Source organism: Petaurus breviceps, unplaced genomic scaffold, assembly GCF_028583685.1.
Source record: "Petaurus breviceps papuanus isolate PSGF00001 unplaced genomic scaffold, PetGlider_PUasm1.0 164, whole genome shotgun sequence".
NCBI lineage: Eukaryota > Metazoa > Chordata > Mammalia > Diprotodontia > Petauridae > Petaurus > Petaurus breviceps.
Genome location: NW_027185735.1, coordinates 4,673,377 through 4,688,931, shown reverse-complemented (window position 1 = coordinate 4,688,931; position 15,555 = coordinate 4,673,377). Strand labels below are relative to the sequence as shown.

Here is a 15,555-nt window from a genome sequence, read left to right as displayed (position 1 = left end):
TGAGTTAGGACTCCGGCTGAGCACTGCCAGGGGCTGGAGCTGCTGGGAGCCTGCTTCCAGGACGCTGGGTGGTTGCTGTGAGTGGGGAGAGGAGGACCTTTGCCTGAGGTAGCCTGTTCTGTTTTAAAGGCTTGAAAATGTGGGTGCTTTCTACTTTATCTACCTGTGCCAATGTCATAACTACTCTGATGGCTTTCACTTTCTGGTTTTGGGACTCAGTCTTTTGGTATCTTAATAAATTTTCTAGTTTATTTCCCCAAATGGCAAACCTGATGTATTTTGTGATGGATAATTATATCAGCATATTTGTAATCTCTATAGGCATTGTGAATATGGCATTGCTGATACATACCTCCGGCAGCTGAGAAAACCCCAGCGTTTGGGACGAAAACTCCCCTGTCTGGTGGCAGAGTCCTACTGTGGCAAAAAGCCCAAAAGTCAAATCATTGAGTGGCAAAATGAGCAGGCAAAGGAAACAAAGCAGACAGAAGATTCCAACATTACGCTCCTATTTTGGGGATAAGAAGGAGCAAGGCATGGAACAGGAGGAAATCAGTGAAGTCAGAACTCCTGCACCAAAAGCTTCAAAGGAAAATACAAGCTGGTTACAGGCCATAGAGACCTTAAGAAGCAGATAAGAGAAGTGGAGGAAAAATTGGGAAGAGAAACGAGAACAATGCAAGAAAATTATGAAATGAGAGTCAACAGCCTGACTGAAGAAAATAATACCTTAAAAAACAGACTGACTCAAATGGCAAAGGAGGCTCAGAAAGGCAATGAGGAGAAGAATGCCTTAAAAAGTCGAAGTTGCCAGATGGAAAAAGAATCTCAAAAGCTCACTGAGGAGAATCATTGCTTCAGAATTAGATTGGAGCAAATGGAAACTAATGACTTTATGAGAAATCAAGATGCTGTTAAACAGATCCAAACAAATGAAAGAATAGAAGGCAATGTGAAATATCTCATGGGAAAAACCACTGACCTGGAAAATAGATCCAGGAGAGATAATTTAAAAATTATTGGACTGCCTGAGAGCCATGACCAAAGTAAGAGCCTGGAAAGCATCCTCCAGGAAGTTCTCAAAGAAAACTGCCCTGATGTTTTAGAACCAGAGGGCAAAATAGAGGTTGAAAGAATCCACCGATCACCTCCTGAAAAAGATCCCAAAAAGAAAACTCCTAGGAATATTATAGCCAGGTTCCAGAATTCCCAGATTAAGAAGAGAATATTACAAGCAGCCAGGAAGAAACAATTTGAATATTGTGGAAACACAATCAGGATAACCCAGGATCTGGCAGCTTCTACACTGAGGGATTGAAGGGCCTGGAATGTGATACTCCAGAGGTCAAGGGAGCTGGGATTAAAACCAAGAGTCACCTACCCAGCAAAACTGAGTATCCTGTTTCAGGGGAAAATATGGTCATTCAGTGGAATACAGGACTTTCAAGCATTCTTGCTAAAAAAAACCAGAGCTGAATAGAAAATTTGACATTCAGATACAAGAAGCAAGAGAAGCATGAGAAGGTAAACAGGGAAAAGAAATCATAAGGAATTTATCAAAGTTGAACTTTTTTTTTTTTTAAGCAATTGGGGTTGAGTGGCTTGCTTGGGGTTGCATGGCCGGTTGTTGTTTCTGGGTGTGGTGCTGGGTGTCTGGGCCCAGATTTGATCCGGGTTGTCCCGGCACTGAGGCCGGTGCTCTTGCTTGCTTAGCCACTTGGCCAAAGTTGAACTATTAACATTCCTACATGGAAAAACAATAATTGTAACTTATGAAACTTTTCTCAGTAGTTGAAAGGATTAGAAATATATATATATATACATATATACATATATATATGTCTTTATATGAGGGTATGCAGGCATATGAATACATATGTGAATGTGTGTATATACATTTACAGGTATACATAGATAGATGGCACAGGACCAATTTAACAGGAAGGGATGATACTTAAAAGGTGAAATTAAGAGGTGAGAGGAATATAATGAGAGGAGATGGGGAGAGACAGAGTGGGGCAAACTATCTCATACAGAAGAGTCAAGGGAAAATGGTTACAATGGAGGGGAAGAATAGGAAGGCAAAAGGGAATAGGTCAACCTTATTCCTATTGAATCTGGCTTGAGAAGGGAGGGAAATACACACTAAATAGGGGATCTCTCCCTCCAGGAGAATAGGGGGGGAAGGGGATGTGAGGGGGAATGATGGAAGGGAGGGCAGGCTGGGGGGGAGGGAAGTTGGAAGCACCCACTTTTGAAAAGGGACAGGATCAAAGTAGAGAATAGAACAAGTGGGATGTGGGATAGGAGGGAGGGAAATATAGTCAGTCTTTTACAATATATCTGCTATGTTATTGTTTTGCATTAGCCACACATGTACAACCTATACTGAACTGCTTATCTTCCCAGTAAGGGTGGGTGATAAGGGAGGAAGGGAATGAATCTGGAATTCAAAGTTTTAAAATCAAATGTTTAAATATATATATACTATTATCAATATTGTTTTACATGTAATTGGGAAATATAGAGATCCACCATGCCCCACTGGAAAAGTTGAAACGGGTATGGGAGAAAATATGGGACAGAACAGATCAGAGGTGGGGATATCCTGTGGGACTGCTGTTTTGGGGGGATTGGTGGGGGAAAAACGGGGAGAAAATTTGTAACTCAAAATCTGGCGGAAACGAACGATGTAAATCAGAAGTTAATAAAGCATTTAAAAAAAAAACATAATGTTCTAAGACAATTATAAAGGGCTAATGAAGGAAAATACTATCCACATCCATATAAAGAACTAATGGACTCTGAACGCAGAAGGAACACTTTATTTTTGTGTGGTTTTTTTTTCCTTTTGGTCTGTTTCTTTCACAAGTATAACTAATATGGAAATGTGTTTTACATGACTGCATACATATGTATATGTACACATGTGTATATGTACATATATGTGTGTATATATATGTGTAAAAGCTATACAAAATTGCTTACTATTTTAGGAAGAGGGAGGAAGGAAAGGAGGGAGAGAAATTTGGAACTCAAAATCTTCGAAAAATTGTCTTTACATATAATTGAGAAAAAGTAAAATATAATTTAAAAAAAAGAAAGAATGCACCAACCACTTATTGAAAGATATCCCAAAATGAAAGCTCCCAGGAATATTATAGCCAAATTCCAGAGTTCTCATGTCAAGAAGAAAATATTACAAGCAGAGAGAAATAAACAAGTCTAATATTGTTTGATATATAGTTGATAATAGTCAGGGTCACACAAGATTTAGTAGCTTCCATATTAAAGGAGTAGGGCAGCTAGTTAGCACCTGGAATGAGGATGACTCCTCTTCCAGAGTTCAAATCTAGCCTCAGACACTTACCATCTGTGTGACCCTGGGTAAGTCATCTAATTCTGTTTACCTCAATTTCCTCATCTGTAAAAAAAAACAAAAGCTAGAGAAGGAAATGGCAAACCATTCCAGTGTCTTTGCCAAGAAAACCTCCAAAATGAGGTCAAGAAGAGTCAGAAAGGACCAAAAAATGTCAGAACAAAAACAAATATTAAAGGCATACAGGATATGGAATATGTTATTTCAGAAGGTAAAGGAGCTAGATTGTAATGAAGAATAATCTACTCAGAAAATTTAACATAATTGGGGTGGGGGCTCTCTTTAATGAAACAGATGACTTTTAAGCATTCCTAATGAAAAGACCAGAGTTGAATAGAAAATTTGACTTTCAATATGAGACCCAAGAGAAGCATAAAAAGTACACACGAAAGAGAAATCATAAAGAACTCAAAAGAGTTAAGCTATTTACATTCCTATATGGGAAGATGATACTTATAACTCTGAAGAACTTTTTCATTATTAGGGCAGTTAGAAAAAGTATACATAGACAGAGGTCATTGAGATGTGTTGACTATGACAGGATGATCTAGAAAAAAAATGAATGGATGAGAAAGAGGAATGATCTGGGAGAAGGGGGAAGGGAGAGAAAGAATGGAGAAAATTACCTCACATAAAAGAGGCTTGCAAGGAAAATCATTTTCAGTGGAGGGAGAAATGGGGGTGGTGGTATTAGGCAATGCTTAAACCTCATTCTCATACAAATTGGCTCAAAGTTAGAATAACATACACACTTTGTTGTGTATAAAAATTTGTCTTACCCAACAGGGAAGTAGGAGAGGAAAAGGATAAAAGAGGGGGTGGGGCTGATAGAAGGGAGGGAAGAGTCAGAAGCCAAACAGAATTCTGTGGAAGGACAGGGTAAAAAAAAAAGAGAGAGAAAAGGACAAAAAAGAAAAAAAAATTAGATGGAGGCAAATGCACAGTTAGCAATCATAACTATGAATGTGAACCAGATGAACTTGCTCATAAAATGGAAGTAGACAGGAGAATGAAATAGAAACCAGAACCCAATAATTTGTTAACAAGGATAACACTTGAAACAAAGAGACATACAGAGAGGCAAAATAAGGGGCTGGAGCAGAAGATATCCTGCTTCATTGTCATTGTTCAGCCAGCTGCATCTGACTCTTCATGACCACATGCACCATACTGTCTGTAGAGTTTTCTTGGCAAAGATCTTAGAACAGTTTGTTATTTCCTTTTTCAGTGGCAGAGGTTAAGTAACTTGATCAGCTAGTAAATGTCTGAGGAGGGATATGAACTCAGGTGTTACTGACTCCAGACCAAGGCTTATATCCACTAAACCACCTATCTGATCCTATGGTTCTATTATGCTTCAAAAAAGGTAGAAGAGACAGGGGCTACAATCATGATCTCAGACAAAACAAAATAAAAAAAACTAGACCTGATTACAAAAGATAAGCCGGGAAACTACATTTGCTAAAGGTACCATAGACAAAGAAGTATAGCAACCAAATTCTTAAAGGTAAAGTTAAATAAGTCACAGGAGGAAATACTAGTGTGGGATCTCAACTTTTCTCTCTCAGAACTAGATAAATCTAATCATAAAATAAATAAGAAAGAAGTTAAGATGAAAAAAAAATTATTTTTTTAATTAACAAATTTTAGGGTAGAGCCAAGATAGCAAAGTAAAAGCAGGAACTTGCTTGAGCTCATGCCCAATCACCTGCAATACCTGTAAAAAATTACTCTAAACAAATTTTAGTGCTATAGAACCCACGAAATGAAAAAGTGAAACAAATCTCCCACTAAAGTCAGCCTGGCAGGCCAACAGAAAGGGTCTATTGCACCAGGCTGAGAGCAGAGTGTAGTCCCACATGGGCTGTGTGGGCCATGTTGGCACAGACTGGCAGCACAGACTGGGCCAGCGCAGACCTCAGGAGACTGAATCACTGGCAGCTGTGGCAATTTCCAGACTTCTCAACTAGTAAACACCAAAGAGAAAGTAAAAGGTCAGTGGGGAAACTCTGCTGGAACTGCGTAAGAGAAGAATGAAGTCTGGCCCCTTGCCTTGGGGTGGTAGAGGATGTAGCAGCTGTAGTCATTGTGTTAGAGGCTGCTTCCTGAGCTCCAGGAACACAAATAGTGGGAGGATCAGGGGGCAGCTCAGGGAGCAATTGCAGGAATCTCTTTGCTGGTGTTGAGGTAGGATTCTCTTGCTTTGTCCTGCTTGGATGTGGGTCACAGTCTTGGGTGACAGTCATGGGGTGAGGACTGCCTACATAGCAGAGCTTGCTGAGGCTGTGGAGAGGCAGTCCTCACAGTTCTGAGGTAGATGCCAAAAGTTGCTCTGGAAACAGCTGTGCAAAAGCACAGAAATTTGGGACAAAGAAATCCACTCTGGAAGCAGAGTTCTACTGTGGCAAAGAGCTCAAAAGTCAAGTAATTGGCTGGCAAGATGAACAAAGAGAGGGAGAGAAATCAGACTATAGAATCTTTTTTTGATAACAAAGATGATCAAAACATAGAACCAGAAGAAGAAGACAACAAAGTCAAAACTCCTGCACCAAAAACCTCCAAGAAAAATATGAACTGGCCACAGGGCATGGAGGAGTTCAAGAAGGATTCTGAAAATCAAGTAAAAGAAGTAGTGGAAAAATTGGGAAGAGAAATGAGAATGATGCAAGAAAATTATGAAAAATGAATCAATAGCTTGCTAAAGGAGACCCAAAAAATACTGAAGAAAATAACATCAAAAAATAGACTAAATCAAATGGCAAAAGAAGTCCAAAGAGCCAATGAGGAGAATGCCTCAGAAAGCAGAATTGACCAGATGGAAAAGGAATCTCAAAAACTCACTGAAGAAAATAATTCCTTCAAAATTAGATTGAAGCAAATAGAAACTAATGACTTTATAAGAAATCAAGACATTATAAAACAGATCCAAAAGATGAAAAAATAGAAGGCGATGTGAAATATCTCATTAGAAAAACCACTGACCTGGAAAACAGTTCCAGGAGAGGGAATTTAAAAATTATTGGACTACCTGAAAGCCATGATCAAAAAAAGAACCTAGCCACAATCTTTCAAGAAATTGTCAAGGAAAACTTCCCTGATATACTAGAACCAGAGTATACAATAGAAATTGAAAGAATTCACCTATTGCCTCTTGAAAAAGATCCCCAAAAGAAAACTCCTAGGAATATTATAGCCAAATTCTAGAGTTTCCAGGTCAAGGAGAAAATAGTACAAGCAGTCAGGAAGAAACAATTTGAGTATTGTGGAAACACAATAAGGGTAACACAAGATCTAGCAGCTTCTACATTAAGGGATCAAAGGGCTTGGAATATGATATTCTGGAGGTAAAAGGAGCTAGTATTAAAACCAAGCATCACCTACCCAGCAAAACTGAGTATAATGCTTCAGGGGAAAATATGGTCATTCAATGAAATAGAGGACTTTGAAGCATTCTTGATGAAAGACCTGAGCTGAACAGAAAATCTTACTTTCAAATACAAGAAACAAAGAAGCATGAAAAGGTAAACAGGAAAGAGAAATCATAAGAAACTTATTAAAATTGAACTGTTACATTCCTACATGGAAAGATGATATTTGCAACTCATAAGACTTTTCTCAGTATTAGGACAATTGAAGGGTATACATACATACATACATATATATTTGTATGTGCATATGTGTGTATATGTCTACATAGACAGAGGGCACAGAGTGAGTTAAATATGAAGGGATGATATATAAAAAATAAAATTAAGAGGTGAGAGAGGAATATATTGGGAGGAGAAAGGGAAAGATAGAATAGGGTAAATTATCTCACATAAAACAGGCAAGAGAAAGCTGTTACAATGGAGGGAAAGAGCAAGGAGGTGAAAGGGAATGTGTCAGCCTTATTCTCATTGGATTTGGCTTAAGGAGGGAATAAAATACACACTTAGTTGGGTATCTTACCCTACAGGAAAGTAGAGGGGAAGCGGTAAGAGGGGGGTTAGAAGGGAGGGCAGATTAGGAAAAAGGATAGTCAGCGGCAAACACTTTTGAAAAGGGACAGGGTCAAAGGAGAAAACAGAATAAATGGGGGACAGGATAGGATAGAGGGAAATATAGTCTTTTACAATATGACTACTCTAGAAATGTTTTGCATAACTACACATGTATAACCTATATTGAATTGCTTGTTTTCCCAGTGGGGTAGGTGAGGAGGGAAGAAGAGAAAGAATCTGAAACTCAAAGTTTAAAAACAAATGTTAAAAAAATTGTTTTTACATGCAACTGGGAAATAAGTTATACAGGCAATAGGGTATAGAAATCCATCTTACTCTACAAGAAAGTAAGGAGAAAGGGGGAAAGCAGTGTGATAGAAGGATATAAGAGAGGGCAGACTGGGGGAAGGCGTATTCAATATACTTGAGCCATCTTGGGGTGGGGTTAGAGGAGAGATGGGAGAAAATCTGTCATTCAAAATCTTATGGAAAAGAATGTTGAAAACTAAAAATTAATTAATTTATTTAAAAATTAACACATTTCCATGAAAAACATGAACAAGAGAAACAAGAACAACAGAAAATTAATTGAGCTTAAACATGAAATGGATGCATATTCTTGGCTGGAACACTATTTTTCAAATGTATGTATTAACTAAAAAAGTTTTATTAGCACAGTCAAATGTTATTTTCCTCAGGAATGTATCTTTGGGGACTACTGAAGTATGTCAACAACAAAAATGTAAAGTGGAATTACATGATATCACAAATTTTAGACCAGAAGTGTCCAGTTAACTCCTTGAAGAAAATCCAGTGAGCAAGTCAGTGGTCATGCCACTTAAGGACAATAAAATCCAGGCAAGATATCATAGACAGGCTGGTAGATGTGGCAAAGACAGAATCCCCATAATGGCAGTGCACATGTATGGCACTCCACACAGCAGCAAGAATGTGAAATGCTAGGGCCAAATCAAATCCAAGGTGGGGGAATAGAATAAGGTAGTACCTGGCCTAGGGATGTACACTCAATACAAAAGAACTAACAGTGCTTCCAACCAGACTCTAGGTAGCTGTACCCAACCACTATCCAAGCAAAAATGGGCAAGGTAAACCACTGGTCATGGCAGCAAAGATATCTTTCAGGTAAGGGGCCTATCTCATATCTTCACTATTTCTTAGGACTTTCTTATTTTTCTGCAGCTAGTACCATCCCAACAGCAGGTAGCCAGGGTTAATGACAGAATTGAAAGTGATGGCTAGAAAGGTAAGAAAAAACTAAATTGGAACCTCTGGATAATATTCACAGACTACTTCGGTGAAGATATCATCAAACAGCCCCCAGTAGACAGTGGAAATGCATAAATAGGCCGTAAGAAGCACATGGATCAAGGCCTGGAAACACTCTGATTTCATCCTATAAATTAAGCTCTTAAATCCCTGAAGTTAGATTGTTTTCTTGTCAGTTGCCTCTTTCCCCTGCTGATAATGAAGTGTCCTGAGAGTTGAAATGTACAGCTGAGAGCCAACTCAACAAGGTATGTAGTCCTTTTTGTTTCCTTTGCTGCTAAAGTAAACAAATGTGGCAACCTAGGACCTTCAGAAGGACTCTGCTAAGCAAGGGGAAAGAGTTTAGCCTAGGGGCTGCTGGGCTCCCAGGAAGAGGGGAAGAAGGGGCAAGGGGAGGTCAGTCCCACAGTTAGCCAAGGAGGAGGGTGGTGTTCACTGCAGCCTGGAAGGCAGGCCTCAAGGCCTCGCCCCAAGACTGAGGGTGACCTCCACTGGTCTAGCTCTGTCTGGGAGGAGGGCCTATGAGGGGCAGTAGACCAAGGCTGCCAAGATGAATATAATTTTATAAAAGTTAGATATGAGAGCCCTCTGGAGAAAAGTGAATGGAAATAGAAAGAAATATATATTTTTCTCAGCTGTACAAAAAAATTACCATGTATTAGGGCATAAAAACCTTATAAATAAATGCAGAAAAGAAGAAATATTAAATGCATCCTTCAGAGCATAAAACAAAGTTTCCAATGAATTTTTAATCTAAGTACTCTAATCCTAAAGAATGGGTGGATCAAAGAACAAATCACTGAAACAATTTCATTAAAGAGGATGACAAAAATGCAACATTATACCAAAATTTATAGAATGTAGGCAAAGTAGTACATGAGGGAAAACTGATATCTCTAAATAGTAAAATCAATAAAAGAGAAAGAACAGATCAATGAATTGGGCATATAATTTTAAAAACTAGGAAAAGAACAAATTAAAAATCCCCAATTAAACACCAAATTAGAAACCCTGAAAATCAAAGGAGAGATTAATAAAAATTGAAAGTAAGAAAAAAAAAAGACTGAAGTAATAAATAAAACTAGGAACTGGTTTTATGGGGAAAAAACAATAAAATAGACAAATCATCAATTAATTTGATTTTTTTAAAAAAGATGAAAACCAAATTATCAGTAATAAAAGAGAAATGAGTAAATGCACCAATAATGAAGATGAAGTTAAACCAATTATTGGAGCTATTTTGCTCAACTGTATGCCAATAATTCTGACAATTTAAATAAAATCAATGAACATTAAAAAAACTATAAATTGTTCCAGATTAACAGAAGAGTAAATAGAATACTTAAATAACTCTATCTTAGAAAAAGAAATTTAACAAGCAATCAGTGAGCTCCATAAGAAAAATCCCAGGACCAGATGTATTATTCATAAATGAATTCTACCAAACATTTTTTAAAACTTTTTAAAAATCTTTATTAATTTGTTTGTTTACTTTTAGTTTACAAGATTCGGTTCCACAATCCCTTGAGTTTCAAATTTTCTCCTGCTCTCTCTCCTTTCTACCCCCCACCCCCCTCACCATGGTGGCATGCAATCAAGTATAGGATCTGCAAATACTTTCACATTACACATTAGTCAGGTTATAAAAAGGGATTATAACCGATGGAATGAACAGTGAGAAAGAGGAAACAAAACCAAATGAGAAAAAGAAAGAGGGCAGGTAGTTTGCTTCAATCTGCATTTCAAACTCTGTAGTTCTTTTTCTGAATATAGACATCTCTTTCCATCACGAGTCTTGGAGTTGTCTTATAATCTTGCATTGCTGAGAAGAGCCCAGTCTATCAAAGTTGGTCAGTAATTGTGTACAAATTTCTCCTGGTTCTGCTCCTCTCACTCAACATTAGTTTGTATAAGACTCTCCAGTTCTACCAAACATTTAAAGGACAATTAATTCCAATACTATGTAATCTATTTGGAAAAAATAGGTGGAGTCCTATCAAATTCATTTTATGACACAAATATGGTGCTGATATCTGAACCAGAAAAAGCAAAAACAGTGAAAGAAAATTATAGTCCAAATTAACTAATGAATATTGAGCCAAAAATTTTAAATAAAACACTAGCAAGGAGATTATAGCAATATATCACAAATATCATATACTGTGACCAGGTAAGTTTTATATCAAGAATGCAGGGCTAGTGTAATATTAGGATACCAGCATAATTGACCACATCAATAACATAAACAACAAAAATTATGTGATTGTTGAATAGATGCAGAAAAAAGTTTTCGACAAAATACAACAGACATTACTATAAAAAACACTGGAAAGCAAAACCATCAGCAAGCATTATCTGTAATGGAAATAAGTTAGAAACCAATAAGATCAGGACTGAATCAAGGATGCCCATTATCAACAAGGATGACCATTATTAAATATTGTTCTAGAAATACTAGCTGCAGCAAAAAGACAAGATAAATAAATTGAAGAAATTAAAACATGCAATGAGAAAACAAAATTATCATTCTTTGCGGATGGTAGACTTAAAGAATCCTAGAGAATCAACTAAAAGCTAGTTAAAATAATTAACAACTTCAGCAAAGTTGCAGGATATAAAATAAACCCACATAAATCATTGGCATTTTTATATACTACCACAAAGTACATCAGGAAGAGATAGAAAGAGAAATTCCATTAAAATAACTACAAACAAACCTGCCAAGACAAACCCAAAGGGAATTAGCAGTTCAACTCATGAAGTACAAAACCTTGCCTACACAATAAACTCCCTGAAAGTTAGAATGAACAAAATAGAAGCCAATGATTCAATGATAACAGAAAAAATACTGAAATACTCAAAAAAATTAAAAATCAAAGAAAACATAAAGTATTTCAAAGTAAAAACTGACCTAAAAATAGAAAAGATGAAAAAAATAAGAATAGAACTACTTGAACATTAAAACTTAAAATAAAACTATTCATATCCCTTAGAACCAGAAGCCAAAATGGAAATAAGAAGAATCAACCAATTATCTGAAAGAAATTCCAAAATGAAAACTCCTGGAATATTACACCTAAAATGCAGAGCTTCCAGTTTTCACATACATACACACACATTATATATAAAGATGTATATATCTTATATATATGGAAAAAGGAGACAGAGAGATAGTCAGAGACAGAGAGAAAGAGGGAAAGAAAAAGAGAGAAAGAAAGAGAGGGGAGAGAGAAAGTTGTTTAGTAATTTCAGTTATATCCAACTTTTTGTGATCCCATTTGGGGTTTTCTTGGCAAAGATACTGAATCCTACAGTGGGGAAAATGAACTTTTAAAGGGGCCTTCCAAGAATTCCTGATGAAAATACTAAAGCTGCATAGAGACTTTAAAATTCGAACACAGGATTTAAAGAAACATTTAAAAGAGAAAGCATGAATAAATAATTATAAGAAACTGAACAATGATAAGCTGCTTACATTCATATATTGGGAGATGATACACATGTCCCCTTTCAACTCTATCATAATAGGGGCTATAGAGGGAGTCTAAATTAGATAAGACCTGGATGTGGTTCTATTTTATATTCCTTGTTGTTCACATCATGAGGGTTATGGAGGAAAATACAGTTTGGGAAAATTATTTCATATAATCAGAGTATACAAGCAGACATGGAGGAAGACAGGATAAGAAGTAATTACTTCTGTTAAATGTCTCAGGTGTTTTGTATTTTGTTTTTTAAATTTTAAAAATCCTACAGGAAACAAAGTTCCTAATTAGAAATTAGGAAATATTTAACTCTTAAGAAACAGAAAGAATGGTGGTCAAATGACTAGCTTAGTATATTATGCCTGAAACTCAATGAATGGTGAACCTCACTCACATCTGGGTCGAACATGTACAAAACTAGTATATAAATACCTTTAATTCAATAGGGAAATAGGAGGTAAGCAGGAGAAAAGGGAATTAGAGGGACAGCACATTAAGGGAAAGATTATTCCTAAGAAAAACATACTCTAACTACAGATGTCCAAAAATATTTGTAGTTTTTTATGAGGCAGTAAAGAACTGGAATTTGAAGAGGCACTTATAAATTAGGAAATGGCTGAACAAGCTACGTGATATAAATGTAATGAATATTACTATTCTGTAATCAATGATGAAGGGGATAGTTTCAGAAAAAAATGGGAACTTATAAGAATTGATGTACAGTAAACAAAACCAGGAGAACAATTTATACCATGATAACATGGTAAAGACAACTTTCCAAAGAATTAGCAACTCTGATCAGTGTATTGATCAACCATGATTCCAGAGGAAAATGATGGAACATACTATCTGCCTCCTGAGGGAGAAACTGAAGGACTCAGAATGCACCACAATTGGTGGGGAGGAGTTGGGATGAGAAGGTGAAGTGAATTCTTGCTAACTAAAAAAATTTTTTTAAAAAGAAGAAAATCCATGAAGTTGGGAGATGAAGTATACAAGGAGGCCAGTGTCCCTGTATTGCAGAGTATGTGGAGGGCAGCAAGGGAAATTGAAAAGGTAGGAAGGGACCAGATTAAGAAGAGCTTTAGGGGTGGCCAGGTAGCACAGCGAGTAAGAGCACCGGCCCCCGAGTCGGGATGACCTAGGATCAAATCTGGGCTCAGATACTTAGCACCACACCCAGAAATAACTGGCTGTGTAACCTTGAGCGAGTTACTTAACCCCAACTGCTTAAAAAAAAAAGAGCTTTAAAAGCCAAACAGAGGGTTTTATATTTAATTCTGAAGGTAATATGGAGCAACAAAAGTTAATTGAATGGGACTGGGGCCGCTGACATGGTCAGACCTAAGTTTTATGAAGAACACATCGATAACTGAGTGATGGAGTGAGGAGACTTGAGACAGGAAAACCAATGAACAACGTACTACAGTTGCCCAGGCATGACATGAGAAGCTTCACCGCAGTGATGGCAGTACTCTAGGAGAGAAGAGAATACATACATACATGTGAGCACACACGCATGTGTGCACACACACATATATCAAGAAAGTGGAATTGACAGGCTTGGCAAAATATTGAATATAGGCAGGAGAGAGGAGTAAGAGGGAATGAGTTGAGGATGGCACCCACACTGGGAGCCTAGATGACTGAGAGAATATTAATGGGAAAGTAAAGAAGATATAAGGATTTTGAGAAAAAATATATTGAGTTCATTTTTAGACATGTTGACTATTTTATATATATATATATATATATATATGAGATAACCAAAAAAGGGGAAACTCAAGTCCCTTGAAGTCAGTTCATTGTTGCTAACTCATTCTATTTCTATAAGTCTGAATATTCCCACTTTGCATCTTCTATCTCTCTGATATTTGATGTATTCTCTAAAAGATTTGACTTGTGGAACTCATGATGGAGAGAGATGTCTACATTCAGAGAAAGAACTAGAAAGAACAGAGTTTGAATGCAGATTGAAGCAAATTACCTGCTCTCTTTTTCTTGTTTGGTTTTGCTTCCTTTTTCCCTTTGTTCATTCCATCTGATACAGTCCTTCTTTATAACCTGACTAATGTCTAATGTGAAAGTATTTTCAGATCCTATACTTGATTGTATGCTGCCATGGTGGTAGGGGGGGGGAAGGGAGAGGGAGAAAACTTGAAACTCAAAGAACTGGGGAACTGAATCTTGTAAATTCAAAGTAAACTAACAAATTAATAAAGACCAAAATAAAAAAATAATAAAAAAAGAGATTTGACTTGTGGAGATGGACATAACTTCACAAGTTTATTCTGGAGATTTGTTACCATCTCTTTTATTAGAATAGCAACAGTAAAGGTGTCCTGCTTATGGTAAAGTTAAATGCCTATGTTTCACTTAACGTCCATTGGAAATGATGTAATTTTTACAGCTACTTCTATTGTAGGTCTCAGGTGTTTGGTTTTGTTTTTCATTTTTTAAAAATCCTACAGGAAACAAAGTTCCTAACTAGAAAATTGGAAATACCTCTTAAGAAACAGAAAAAACAATGGTGTCAAGTGACTTGCACAGTATATTATGCCTGAAATGTTATTATTTGGGGGGAATTCTTAGTGTGGAAATTCCCTTATCAACATAAATTAGAAACTCACTTTCAACTTAAAGTTTTAAAGAGTCACTCAAGGCACCAATAGGTTAAGTGTATGACTTATTTTCATATAGCTGATACATAGCAGGATCAGGATTTGAACTGGGTTTTCCAAAATCTAATGCCTCTGCTCTGTAACCACCAAACCACATTGACTCATATGTTGTACATAGCAGGTATCTTGTAAATGTTTGTTAGTTGATTGACTGAATTCCTAAAAAGTGTGAATGCCCTCTCAATTATTTTGTGACACTAGGAAAGCTTTTTAACTTCTCTGTTTGGATACTTGCCAGCTTCCTACAGTTATGAATTACTGTAAGGACTTTTTAAAGACTATATTAATTTGAGAATTTTAAGCCCTCTAAGACTGTGACTCTGAAGTCCCAAATGCCTACTCTCGGCAGCAAACTCCTATCTGGAATAGTTTTCCTCTTGCAGTGAGGAGATTATGTTTGTCTATAAAATATATTAGAAAGAGAGTTGTCTCTAGAATTAGAGAATTTTATGTCTGTTGCGTACAATCTATGTGACCTTAAACTGTAAAATGAGAGAGGTGGATTAATTGACTTCTGAGGTTCTTTCCAATTTAGATCTATGAGTCTATGATCCATTCCTTGGGAATGATTTGAATTTGTAATCTTTCAAATTCTCATGATTGTCCTTGAGGTTACGTGCCATAAGAAGTCAGTCAATGTTGTTCCTAAGCTACAGGAGGAAGGAAGGAAGGAAAGATAGAAGGGAAAGAGAAAGGAAAGAAAGAAAGAAAGAAAGAAAGAAAGAAAGAAAGAAAGAAAGAAA

The 15,555-nt window shown here is 36.7% G+C and overlaps 1 protein-coding gene across 1 annotated transcript in view; it reads right to left on the bottom strand.

The window, feature by feature from the left end:
- The window catches only part of NID2 (nidogen 2), a 146,875-nt gene that overhangs the window by 129,017 nt on the left and 2,303 nt on the right, over positions 1 to 15,555 (bottom strand). The gene's annotated exons all lie outside the window — the stretch shown is intronic.